General features: G+C 41.8%; 1 long non-coding RNA gene across 1 annotated transcript; it reads left to right on the top strand.

Annotated features, from left to right (window-relative positions):
* The first annotated feature begins 341 nt into the window (after nucleotides 1-341).
* LOC148148257 (uncharacterized) lies at nucleotides 342-9,928 on the top strand. Its single transcript, XR_015759007.1, has 3 exons — nucleotides 342-415; nucleotides 3,195-3,270; nucleotides 9,685-9,928. It is a non-coding gene; the product is annotated as an uncharacterized LOC148148257 (long non-coding RNA).
* The last annotated feature ends 1,895 nt before the right edge of the window (nucleotides 9,929-11,823 follow it).

Below are 11,823 nucleotides of genomic sequence, written 5' to 3' on the forward strand. Positions count from 1 at the left end.
CCCTGAGGCAACACCCTGTCCAATCAGAATCTACCTGCCTAGTCTGGAAATTAACATTGACAATTAACTGTTCTTGATGCATCTCCATATCAATTATGGTTTAACGAATGCACTACTTCTCATTCTGTATAAATTGGCGTCACTTCTCTTCAAATCTGTTTCTCACATCCAAGACCACGAACTTCAATTTTTGGTCTCCTTTTAGCAATGTCTAATGAACATTGAAAGGATGCTGAGAAGCCAATGGTGTGCAGGGACAGGCACTCAGCTCTGATTGGACCAAGAGGCATCTTAGGGCTGCTCGCTTCCCCCCTTAGTGCTCACTTACTTAGCACTGACCTGAATACTTACAGCACCCTAGCCCTGGCTTCTCTTTTACAGCTTTCCTCTCGCCTCAGCTGTACTTTAAAGACAGGTCAGTGTTTCTGTTTTGCTCTGCTGTTTCGCACAAATAATCTTAGGGACAGAAATCTGCTAACATTAACTAGACCAGCCTACATATGACTCCCGACCTACAGCAAAATGATTGACTCTGAACTCCCTTCTATAGAAAGCAAAAGGGGTCATATCCAAATAAAGAAAATTTGTTTCCTGTTAATATTTTTGCTTTTGTCATTGAACTCAATGTGCTCAATTTTGTAGAGTTCTGAAAACTATAATTACCTTCTAATATCATAGATCTGTAGATGTTTTTGCAGCTGTACTTCTAAGATGTTTGAGAAATAACAAAATAAAATTGAGATGAAGTCAGAAAGGGTGCACTTAGATAACCAAATGTGCATGGAGATGTTTTATGGAACATTTTTATGAAAGATTGAGAAAGCAAATTTTAAGGAAGAAATAAAACTTAGGGTCTAGGTAGGTGTAGGCATGGCCCCCAGTGGTGAATTGTTAAAATTAGCAATGGTCAAGAGACTAGATTGGGAGGGGCTCAGTGATCTCAGTAGGTTGTAGACCAGGTGGTGGTGTATAGTTCTGGTTGCCACATTACCAAAAGGATGTGGACACTTTGGAGAGGGTACTGAGAAGGTTTACAAGGATATTGCCTGGTATGGAAGGTGCTCGCTATGAAGAGAGATTCAGTAGGTTAGGTTTGTTTTCATTAGAAAAAATAAGATTGAGGGGGGACCTGATTGAGGTTTACAAAATCATGAAGGGTATAGACAGGGTAGATAGAGATAAGCTTTTTCCCAGGGTGAAGGATCCAATAACAAGATGTCATGCTTTCAAGGTGAGAGGTGAAAAATTTAACGGGGATACATGCAGCAAGTACTTTACGCAGAGGGTGGTGGGTGTCTGGAACGCGTTGCAACAGAGCTGGTAGAGGCAGGCACGGTAGATTCTTTTAAGATGCATCTGGACAGATGCGTGAGTAGGTAGGGAGTAGAGGGATACAGATGCTTAGGAATTGGGCGACAGGTTAAGACAGTAGATTTGGATTGGCTCAGGCTTGGAGGTCCGAAGGGCCTGTTCCTGAGCTGTAAATTTTCTTTGTTCTTTGTTCTTACTAAGAGAGGGAGGGAAAACAGCATTAGAGCAATACATGACACTAAACTCTAATGTATTGTTGGGGAATGTTTGAAGAACTTTGAGCTTTATTGTCTTGAAAAGAGATGTTTAATCTTCAAGAGGTATGCAAAATGGATGAAAGGAGGTTATTTTATTTTTAATTATGGGCTATGTTCCTTCTAAGCTGTGAGGCAGTGCGTGTGCACAGCTGCTCTGAGGCTCTGTGCACAGCTATTGCCGCCAGTATGCCAATCACGGCATTGACCTTCTGATTTTGGACAATACTCCATGCACAGACCTTGGAGGCTCATGCATCCAGAAAGAAAATGACAGGGAATGCTGCTTAATGCTGTCAGACAAAGTGTTCATGCCTACATAGGAAAAGGACAGGCAGGAAAAACCCAGCTACTCCAAGTCAACTGCACACTCCTGATGAGAGGAACATTGTGTGACTAGATATGACTATCTATGTAAACTCCTACTGGAGACAAGAAAGAAAGAAATATAACTAGAGCACAATGGAGGAACAAAGGGACGCTGGAAAATTAGATTAGATTAGACTACAGTGTGGAAATAGGCCCTTCGGCCCAACAAGTCCACACCGACCCGCTGAAGCGAAACCCACCCAAACCCCTACATTTACCCCTTACCTAACACTACGGGCAATTTAGTATGGCCAATTCACCTGACCCTGCTCATCTTTTGAATGGTGGGAGGAAACCGGAGCACCCGGAGGAAACCCGGGCAGACACGGGGAGAACGTGCAAACTCCACACAGTCAGTCGCCTGAGGCGGGAATTGAACCCAGGTCTCTGGCGCTGTGAGGCAGCAGTGCTAACCACTGTGCCACCGTGCTGCCCAAAAATGTTGCTCCTAATTTCTTAATTGATCAACACCAGTCTGGGAAATTGCCTATGCACATGGAAACTGTTCCTCTACTAACCTTCAATATAGGAGGTTAGGATCTTGTAGTGCAATGGTAATGTCCCTACCTCTAGTCCAGGAGTCTAGGTTCAAGTCCCAACCCTAGGGTTGTATCATAAGATGTCCAAATAGGCTGATTTTAATCAAATTCAACATGCTGGCATCTGAGACAGGCTCTTTCTCACCAAACCAAATGAAACGGGTTCCAAAAAACTCACTATTCTCCGTGAATAGACAAACGATCCAATATTAAGCCAATTCCACATCTTATGCAGTTTAACTACAATGAGAAGGCTATTGGTAGCAGGAAATCCTTTTGAATACCAACATGTGAGCCCTCCAAATTAGAATGAGAATTAGAACCCCTACAGTGTGGAAGCAGGCCATTTGGCCCAACAAGTCCACACCAACACTCCAAAGAATATCTCACCCAAATCCATTCCCCAACCCTATTACTCTACATTTACTCCTGACTAATGCACCCAGCCCACACATTCCTGAATTTATCTTGGCCAATTCAGCTAACCTGCATACCTTTTGGACTGTGGGAGGAAACCAGAGCACCCGTAGGAAACCCATGCAGACACGGGGAGAATATGCAAACTCCACACAGACAGTCACCCGAGGCTGGAACCCTGGTGCTGTGAAGCAGCAGTGCTAACCACTGAACCACCGTGCCGTCCCCAAATACAGAAGAGGAGGGCAAAACTCCAGAATCAATTGAGAAATAATAAGTTGGGTCCATTCTTTGCCATTTCCAGAGTCTGAAAGATCCCCTTATTTAAGGTGAAGCCTCTTTTGAAATAAATCCATATCGAGATGCTGGTCATGTGAAAGGTGAGTCAGAATTCTTCTAGCGAGGTGTGCTTATATTATTGTTATTAATCTGCATCTTTGTCTGCCCTAGATTTCTTTACTTGTTTTAAATTTATCTATTCATTCTCCCATCCCCACCACCTTCTTTAGTATTCACAAGTTCCCTGTGCCATCTAAATGTCTTCCATTTCTTTAATGTCTTTCCTATGGTGTCATGTAAACATACTTTGCAACTTAGTATTACAATCTTTGGTCTTACCGGACAAGTAAAACCCCAGGCAAGAACCTGCTTTGATTGATTTTATTTTGATTTGTTTCGGTTTTGACAAAGTGGTCACTCACTAAACATAAGCAAGAAATGCAACAGAGTGCAGCTATCGATTAAACAGAAGGTATGAACAAAACAAATGAAGCTAAAATAGAATAAACCAAGCTATTTACCTATGACACATATTTAAAGATTATTAAAGCGACAATAATCAATCCCAAAATATGCAACAAGGCAAGGGAATACATAATGAATGATAGGAGTCTGGGAAGTACTGAGGATCAGTAAGAACTTGGTGCATATATATTAGTCACTTAAGGTATCACAACAGGTAGATAAAGTCGTTAAGAAGTCACACAAAATACTTGTCTTTATATTACCTCAAGCACGAAGTTTAAGTGGAGGGAATTGATTCTGGAACTCTGTAAAAAGTTGACTACAGCACAGCTGGAGTATTGTGTGCAGTTCTGAAATCCACATTACAGGAGGGATGTGATTGCACTGGAGAGGGGGCAAAGGAAGTTTACAAGGACATTAAACAAAAGGCAGAAAAACTGCGGATACTGGAAATCTGAAATGAAAACAGAAATTGCTGGAGAACTTCAGCAGGTTTGCTGGCGTCTGTGGAGAGAAAGCAGCATCAATGTTTCGGATCCAGTGACCTTTCCTCAGAATGTATTGGATTAGCGGTGGGGAGTTTTATTTATAAAGGGGAATTGGATAGACTGGGGTTGTTTTCCTTTGAGCAGAGGAGACTGACAGGGTACCTTACTTCTCTGAAGAACCCCTGTGAGCTTAGATTTTTTGTCTCTATATCAGAAGTGGAAAACATCACATTACAAGCATCTCATTAAAGTAAATGTAATCAAAGTGAAGGCAGCCACATTTTAATGTGTGCTGTTGCTTCCATGAATTAGTGAACTACAAAGTGCAACCTGCCCTTGATCCCCCTCCTGTGAAAATAAGACTTAGTTCGGGGCTGAGTCTCCCACTTTTTCTCAGTAAGAAAACATCTAAAGCAAGCTCAACAATATCAAAAAGCAAGAACTTGGAATCAAAGAGAGTAAAATTCGACCATGCAGTACCCATTTTGGTGCCATTTGCACGAAGACTGGGAACCTTTCCACTGAAACAAAAATTCAGGCCTTTGTAGGAATTGCTGTCACAATGAATGATTTTTATTCATGCCATTGGCATTTTGTTATTTCAAGTAGATCAGCATCCATACATTATTAACTACTTATCAATGATTCTGTTTTGTTTAGAAACTTTATTTTTCATGTGACAAACTTTACACTTACAAAGCTGAGGGAAGTTTAGAAATTAAATGATTCTATATTTGAAGTGTCTGAACCAACTATTAATGCTCCCAGGTCATCATTATAATTGAGTAAGTAGCAAAGCCCCACTTACTCTGCCCCAACAATGTATTGTGGTCCCAATCTCAAAAGGGAATTTCTTTCCATTTTGGACACTCCACCTCCTGTGGCCTGTTATTGCGATTGCTAGTTACATCTAAACTTTACGAGATTCTTTGCAGTGGATGCATACCCATGAGAAACTACTTTGATATCATTGACACATTGAATTTTACAGCATTACAGAAACAGATGCCTTTCTTAGCCTGAGTCTGAGCGTATATTCATTGTGGAATCAGTGAGAAAAACCCTAAAGAGCCAGCTCAACAACATCAAAAAGCAAGAAGCTGGGATCAGAGAGAGTAAAATTCGACCATGCAGTACCCATTTTGTTTATACGTAAGGCAGTGACAGAATGTTTGAAAATGTGGGTTGAGGTATCCACGCACAATTCACATTCCTGCCTATCCCTGATCATTTTTCAACTCTTACTTAGAGTCATCGAGTCATAGAGATGTACAGCACGGAAACAGACCCTTCGGTTCAACTCGTCCACGTCAACCAGATATCCCAACCCAATCTAGTCCCATTTGCCAGCACTTGGCCCATATCTCTCTCAACCTTCCTATTCATATACCTATCCAGATGCCTTTTAAATGTTGTAATTGTACCTCCCCACCACTTCCTCTGGCAGTTCATTCCACACGCGCACCACCCTCTGCATGAAAATGTTGCCCTTTATGTCCCTTTTATATCTTGACAAGAATCTAGCTACCTCTGCCTGAAAAATATTTAAAATCTTTGATTTCACCTCCTTTGAAGGAAGAGACTTCTAAAGATTCACAATTCTTTGAGACAGGAAAAATTATTACTCAGTGTGATTAAGCAATGCATTAAAGAAGCAGTCTGCATGAACATTTTCAGAAAGCTATTAAAAAAAACTGTTCTACTCATGACATTGGTTCAACCTCTTTTGGAATATTGTATGCAATGCTGTTCTTGCTCCTAATAGAAGGATGTTGTGAAACTTGAAAAGGTTCAGAAAATATTTACAGGGATGTTGGAAGGTTTGAGCTATAAAGAGAGGCTGAATAGGTTGGGGCTGTTTTCCTTGGAGTGTCGGAGGGTGAGGGGTGACCTTATGGAGGTTTATAAAATCATGAGGGGCATGGATAGGGTGAATAGACAAGGTGGAGACAGTGACGTCTGCAGATGCTGGAGTTCAGAGTTGAGAGTGTGTTGCTGGGGAGACTGGACACCTTCTCGCAGAGCGCTTTGGAGAACATCTCCAGGACACCCGCACAATTAACCCCACCATCCCTTGGCCAAACATTTCAACTCCACTCCCACTCTGCCGAAGACATGCAGGTACTGGGCCTCCTCCATCGCCACTCCCTTACCATCTGACGCCTGGAGGAAGAACGCCTTATCTTCCACCACAGAACACTTCAACCCCAGGGCATCAATGTGGACTTCACCAGTTTCCTCATTTTCCCTCCCCCACCTTACCCCAGTTCCAAACTTCCAGCTCAGCACCACCCTCATGACCTGTCCCAGCTGTCAATCTTTCTTCCAACCTATCTATTCCACCCTCCTCTCTGACCTATCACTTTCATCCCCACCTCCATGCACCTATTGCACTCTCAGCTACCTTCTCCCCAGCCCCACCCCCTCCCATTTATCTCCCCATCCCCGAGACTCCCAGCCTCATTCCTGATGAAAGGCTCCGGCCCGAAACGTCAATTTTCCTGCTCCTTGGATGCTGCCTAATCTGCTGTGCTCTTCTCGCAACACCCTCTCAACTCTGAATTTCCTTGGGGTGGCAGTGCCCAGTACTAGAGGGCATAATTTTCAGGTGAGAGGGGAAAGATTTAAAAGGAACCGAAGGGACAACTTTTTCATGCAGAGGGTGGTGTGTGTATGGAATGAGGTGCCAGTGGAAGTGGTGGAGGCTGGTACAATTATAACATTTAAAAGGCATCATTATGGGTATATGAATAGAAAGGGTTTAGAGGGATGTGGGCCAAGTGCTGGTAAATGGGACTAGATTAGTTTAGGATATCTAGTTGGTGTGGATGAGATGGACCGAAGGGTCTGTTTCCATGCTGTACATCTCTATCACTCTATGACTCTAATTTCTGTTGTAAATTGGCTATCTGTGAATTTTAAACAGTGACTCCTAATTCTAGATTCTTCCACAAGAGGAAACATCCTCTGCACAACTGCCCTGTCAAATCTCCTCAAGATTTCACACAGTTCAATCAAATTGCCTCTTACTCAGGTGCAAGATGCAATAAGTGATAGTGACAGAAAACGATGCTGGAAATTTATATAAATGACTGAAATGAAGGAATAAAAGGCAGTATTACCAAATTTGCTGATCGCACAGAAATAGGTATAAAGTTAGTTTGTGAAGAAGATATAAGGAGTATACAAAATGATATAGATAGGTTAATAGAGTGAGCAAAGATCTGTAAACCTGGAGATCTGAATACTTGGAGAGGGTGCAGAGAAGGTTTACCAAGATGTTGCTTTGTCAGGAAAGTTTTCGTTATGGAGAATGTTGGATAAACTTATATTGTTTTGTCCATAATCGCAAATGTAATTAGCAATTAATTAGAAAGCTAATAGAATGTTATCATATATAATGTGGAGGATTGAATAAAAAAGAGGATATTATTCTTAAGTTGTTCAAGCAATGGTGAGATCACACCTGAAGCTTTGTGTACAGTATTCGTCACCTTACTTATGGAAGGATGTAAACACATTGGAAGGAGTTCAAAGACAGTTTCCCACACTAATACCTGGAATAGGTGGGTTAGGCTCATAGCCATTGAAGCTGAGAAGATTAGTAGGTGACTTGACTGAAATGTATAAAATCCTGAGTTGTCTTGACAGGGGAGATTTGGAGAGGATGTTTTCCCTTATTGAGAATCTAGGACTAGGAGTTACTATTTAAAAATTAAGAGCCACTCATTTAAAAGGTAAGGCAAAATTAGTTCTTCCAGAAGGTTATCAGTCTTTGTAACTCTATTCCTGAAAATGGTGTTTGTCTCCTTCAGACACTTCCAGGATCTTTGAATATTTTTTATGGTATTGATTATTGTTAAGAGTTTGAAATGTTTTTGGAGGCAGACAGGAATGTGAATTTGAGCTTACAATTAGATCAACATAAAACAAAGAACAGTGTAGCAGAGGAAAAAGCCCTTCAGCCCACCATGTCTGCGCTGACCAAGATGCCATTCTAAACCAATCTCATTTGCCTTCACATCATCCATATCCCTCTATTCCTTGCCTGTTCGCTTGTCTGTCAACATGCCTCTAAAAGTTTGGCATCATAACTGCTCCTACCACCTCCCCCACTAATGTTGATTATAAATCCATTCCTTTCCAAATGCCAGAAAATCCTGTCCTAAGAACCTTCTCCAATAATTTCCCAACTATTGCTGAAAGGCTCACCGGCCTATAATTTCTTTGATTTACTTGTTGCCCTTCTTAAACAAAAGAGCAACATTGGTTATTCTACAGCCTTCTGAGAACTGTGGCTGAAGGGAATACAAAGATCTCTGTCAAGGGCCCAGCAATCTCCTCCCTTGCCTCCCTTAGTATCCTGGGATTGATCCCATCAGGCCCTGGAGACTTATCTACTTTAATGTTTTCTCAAGACACCCGACACTTCTTCCTTCTTAGCTTTGACATATCATAGAATATCAACCCCCTCTCTAATCTTACCATCATCCACATCCTTCTCCTTAGTGAATACCAATGCAAAATACTCATTAAGGACCTCACCCACTTTCTCTGGTCCATGTATAAGTTCCCACCTTTGTCCTTGAGTGAACCTACCCTTTCCTTAGCCACCTTCTTGCTCCAAATGTAGAGATAAAATATCTCGGGATTCTCCTTAGTTCTACTTGCCAAGGATACTTCATGGTGCTTTTTATCCTTCTAATTCTTTAAGTTTTTCTTATGATCTTATTGAATGCCAGAGGAGGGTCAAGGGGTTGAATGATCCAATTCTGCTGCTGATTTGTATGTTAATACGTTCTAAACTCCAGTTGGGTTGAAAGGACTGTTCTGTGTAGTAACATTTACCATCAACCTAATCACACCTCCTACAACGCAGCTCTCCCTCAGTGCTTACAATGGGAGCATCTGTCCGGGACTCTGTGTTCAAATAGCTGTCATTTCACTGTGATAATGAGCAGCTTTTACAAGTTGAGTGCAGTGCAGTTTAGGGCAAACGGAAGACTCATACAGTCATAGAGCTGTACATTACGCAAACAGACTCTTCGGTCCAACTTGTCCATGCTGACTAGATATCCTAAATTAATCAGCCTCATTTGCCAATATTTGGCATATATCCCTCAAAATCCTTCTTATTCATATACCCACACAGATGTCTTTTAAAAGTTGCAATTGTAACAGCTTTCACCACTTCCTCTGGCAGCTCATTCCACACACACACACCACCCTCTGCATGAAAACATTGCCCCTTAGGTCCCTTTTAAATCTTTCCCCTCTCACCTTAAACCTAAGGGTAGTATTGAACCTGGGGTCCTGGTGCTGTGAGGCAGTAGTGTTAACCACTGAGCTATCAACATCATCATGGAGAAGAAAAGAATGTGATGTTATGTTTCCTGCAGTATTCCTGTCTGGGAATCCAATGTAGCTCATATGAGAGCCTGTGGAGCCCATGCAGCTTAGGAAATATCAGGGTGAAGACCTAAGGAGACTGAAATTGTTAAGTGTGTGTGCTGAATGGTCAACCTGATTCTACCACTCCACCTCTCCTCTCTCCCCATGCAGGTACAAGGAGAATGTGCAAACTCCACACAGACAATCACCCGAGGTTGGAATTGAACCCGGGACCCTGGTGCTATGAGGCAACAGTACTAACCACTGAGCCACTGTACTGCCCAAGTTTCAAGTTTAACAACAACCTCAGTGATAGCACTCAGTATGGTGCTTGGGAGAAGCAAGGATTCAACTTAAACGGACTGAAAAAAATGCCTGCAGCTCCCAGGAGCACATCCAATAAAAAAAAAGAGGTTTTCTTTTGATGAGCTAGGAACTGATTTGATCGACATGTCTTGGTAATAAAGAGGGAGTCTGCGGGGAGGGACAGAGTGCGCGACAGATTAATCAATGCACCATGGAGAAGGGACTGTGATTATTTCCCCCTGCCCTGCTTCCCTGGCAGCTAGCTTACACAGGTCAGGAGAGTGCCTTATGTGTTTGAATTATTTCACCCAGTCCCGTCAATACATATGTATGCTGAACTCAGCAGGTTATTTCAAAAAGTACATGACGCATACCAGAAGTCAACGATTACATGATTTTTTTTTAATATAAAGAAACCACAAATGTAGTCATGGGATCTTTAGCCTGAAGCCAGTTTTCCATCATTCAAAGGGAAAGTGCACACAATAGTCAGCTTGTTCTTTAGTATCTCTCAGCATAAATGCATTAAGAAAGATGAAAATCATTATAGATCATTACATAAGCAGGCATGCTCACTATTAGTATAAATCATATTTTATAAGCATTCAAACGAATCAGCTGTTAGAAAAACAGACAGCGGCTAGTGCTGTATTAGAGATTTCTATGTTTCATTACACAGAAGGGAGATTCCAAAAAGACTCCCTTTTGGTCAAACAGCATTATTCCAATCCTGTCAGAGAGATTGAGGAAGGGATTTTTCAATTCCCTAATGACACTGCAGGGGGCTTCAGGCAGCCTCTGTACCTGTGCCCCACAGTCATTGATTCATAACTTCACAAACAACCAACACTTAAGAACCCATTGGCTGCTTGACGTGAAGGGTGGAGTTATCCTGACTCAGGAATGATGGACCGGAGGCAGGAAAGCTGAGGACATAGTTGGGATCAGAAAGAAATGGCTTTCTCCTGCAGCCAAGAACTTTGCTGTGGGCAGGCTAGCCTGAATATCACTGCAATGTGGTGCTATGTCAATGTGAGGGAACTGATTCCTCTCTTTGTCTCTCTTCCACTAGTCACAACAAAATCTGAGTTTAGAAAGGGAGGTGATATTGCTAATATATACATATCATTTATCTGTATCTAATCAGAAGTTATCTGAAGCTCAGTATCAGAAACTAGTCAGTCAGATTCCTGTTGTCACAAATAAAGAGATAGCCACTTGCAAATGAAATTTACTTAAGTGAAGAAACAAAAATGATTAAGTAAAAGTGTAAAATATGCCAGTACATGCAACAACACTTCTTGCAAAATAGCACACAACTACATGTATTTTTAAAAATTCACTACACTATGTTATCCTAAAGCACTTCCGCCAAGTCACAGACTAAATCAGAAAGAAAACAAAAATCCAGTTTGTCCCAAACAATGGTCCGCAGCTAAAGTCACTTTCCACACAATCTATTGACACTAGAATCTATCCAAAAACCGAAAGAACTCTGGGTGGTAGAAATGGTGGCTCAGTGGTTAGCACTGCTGCCTTATAGCACCAGGGATCTGGGTTTGATTCCAGCCTCAGATGACTGCCTGTGTGGAGTTTGCACATTCTTCTCTGTGTCTGTGTGGGTTTCCTCCCACAATCCAAAGGTGTGCAGGTTAGGTGAATTGACCATGCTAAATTGCCCATCGTGTTCAGGGATGTGTCAATAAGGTGCATTACTTAGGGGTAAATATAGTGTAGGGGAATGGGTTTGGGTGGGTTATTCTTTGGAGGGTCGGTGTGGACTTGTTTGGCGAAATGGCCTGTTTCTGTACTCTGGGAAATCTAATCTAATCAAATCAGAAACAAAAACAGAAATTGCTGGTAAAACTCAGCAAGTCTGGCAGCTTCTGCGGAGAGAAACCAGAGTTAATGTTTTGGGTCCAGTTCTGAAGAAGGGTGGCTGGATCTGTTTTGTCTCCAGAACGTTGCCAGATTTGCTGAGTATGGAAATGTGTTGCTGGAAAA

Source organism: Chiloscyllium plagiosum, unplaced genomic scaffold (genome assembly GCF_037043375.1).
Source record: "Chiloscyllium plagiosum isolate Xiang-an unplaced genomic scaffold, Cpla_swu_hap1 HiC_scaffold_13, whole genome shotgun sequence".
In the NCBI taxonomy this organism is placed as follows: Eukaryota; Metazoa; Chordata; class Chondrichthyes; order Orectolobiformes; family Hemiscylliidae; genus Chiloscyllium; species Chiloscyllium plagiosum.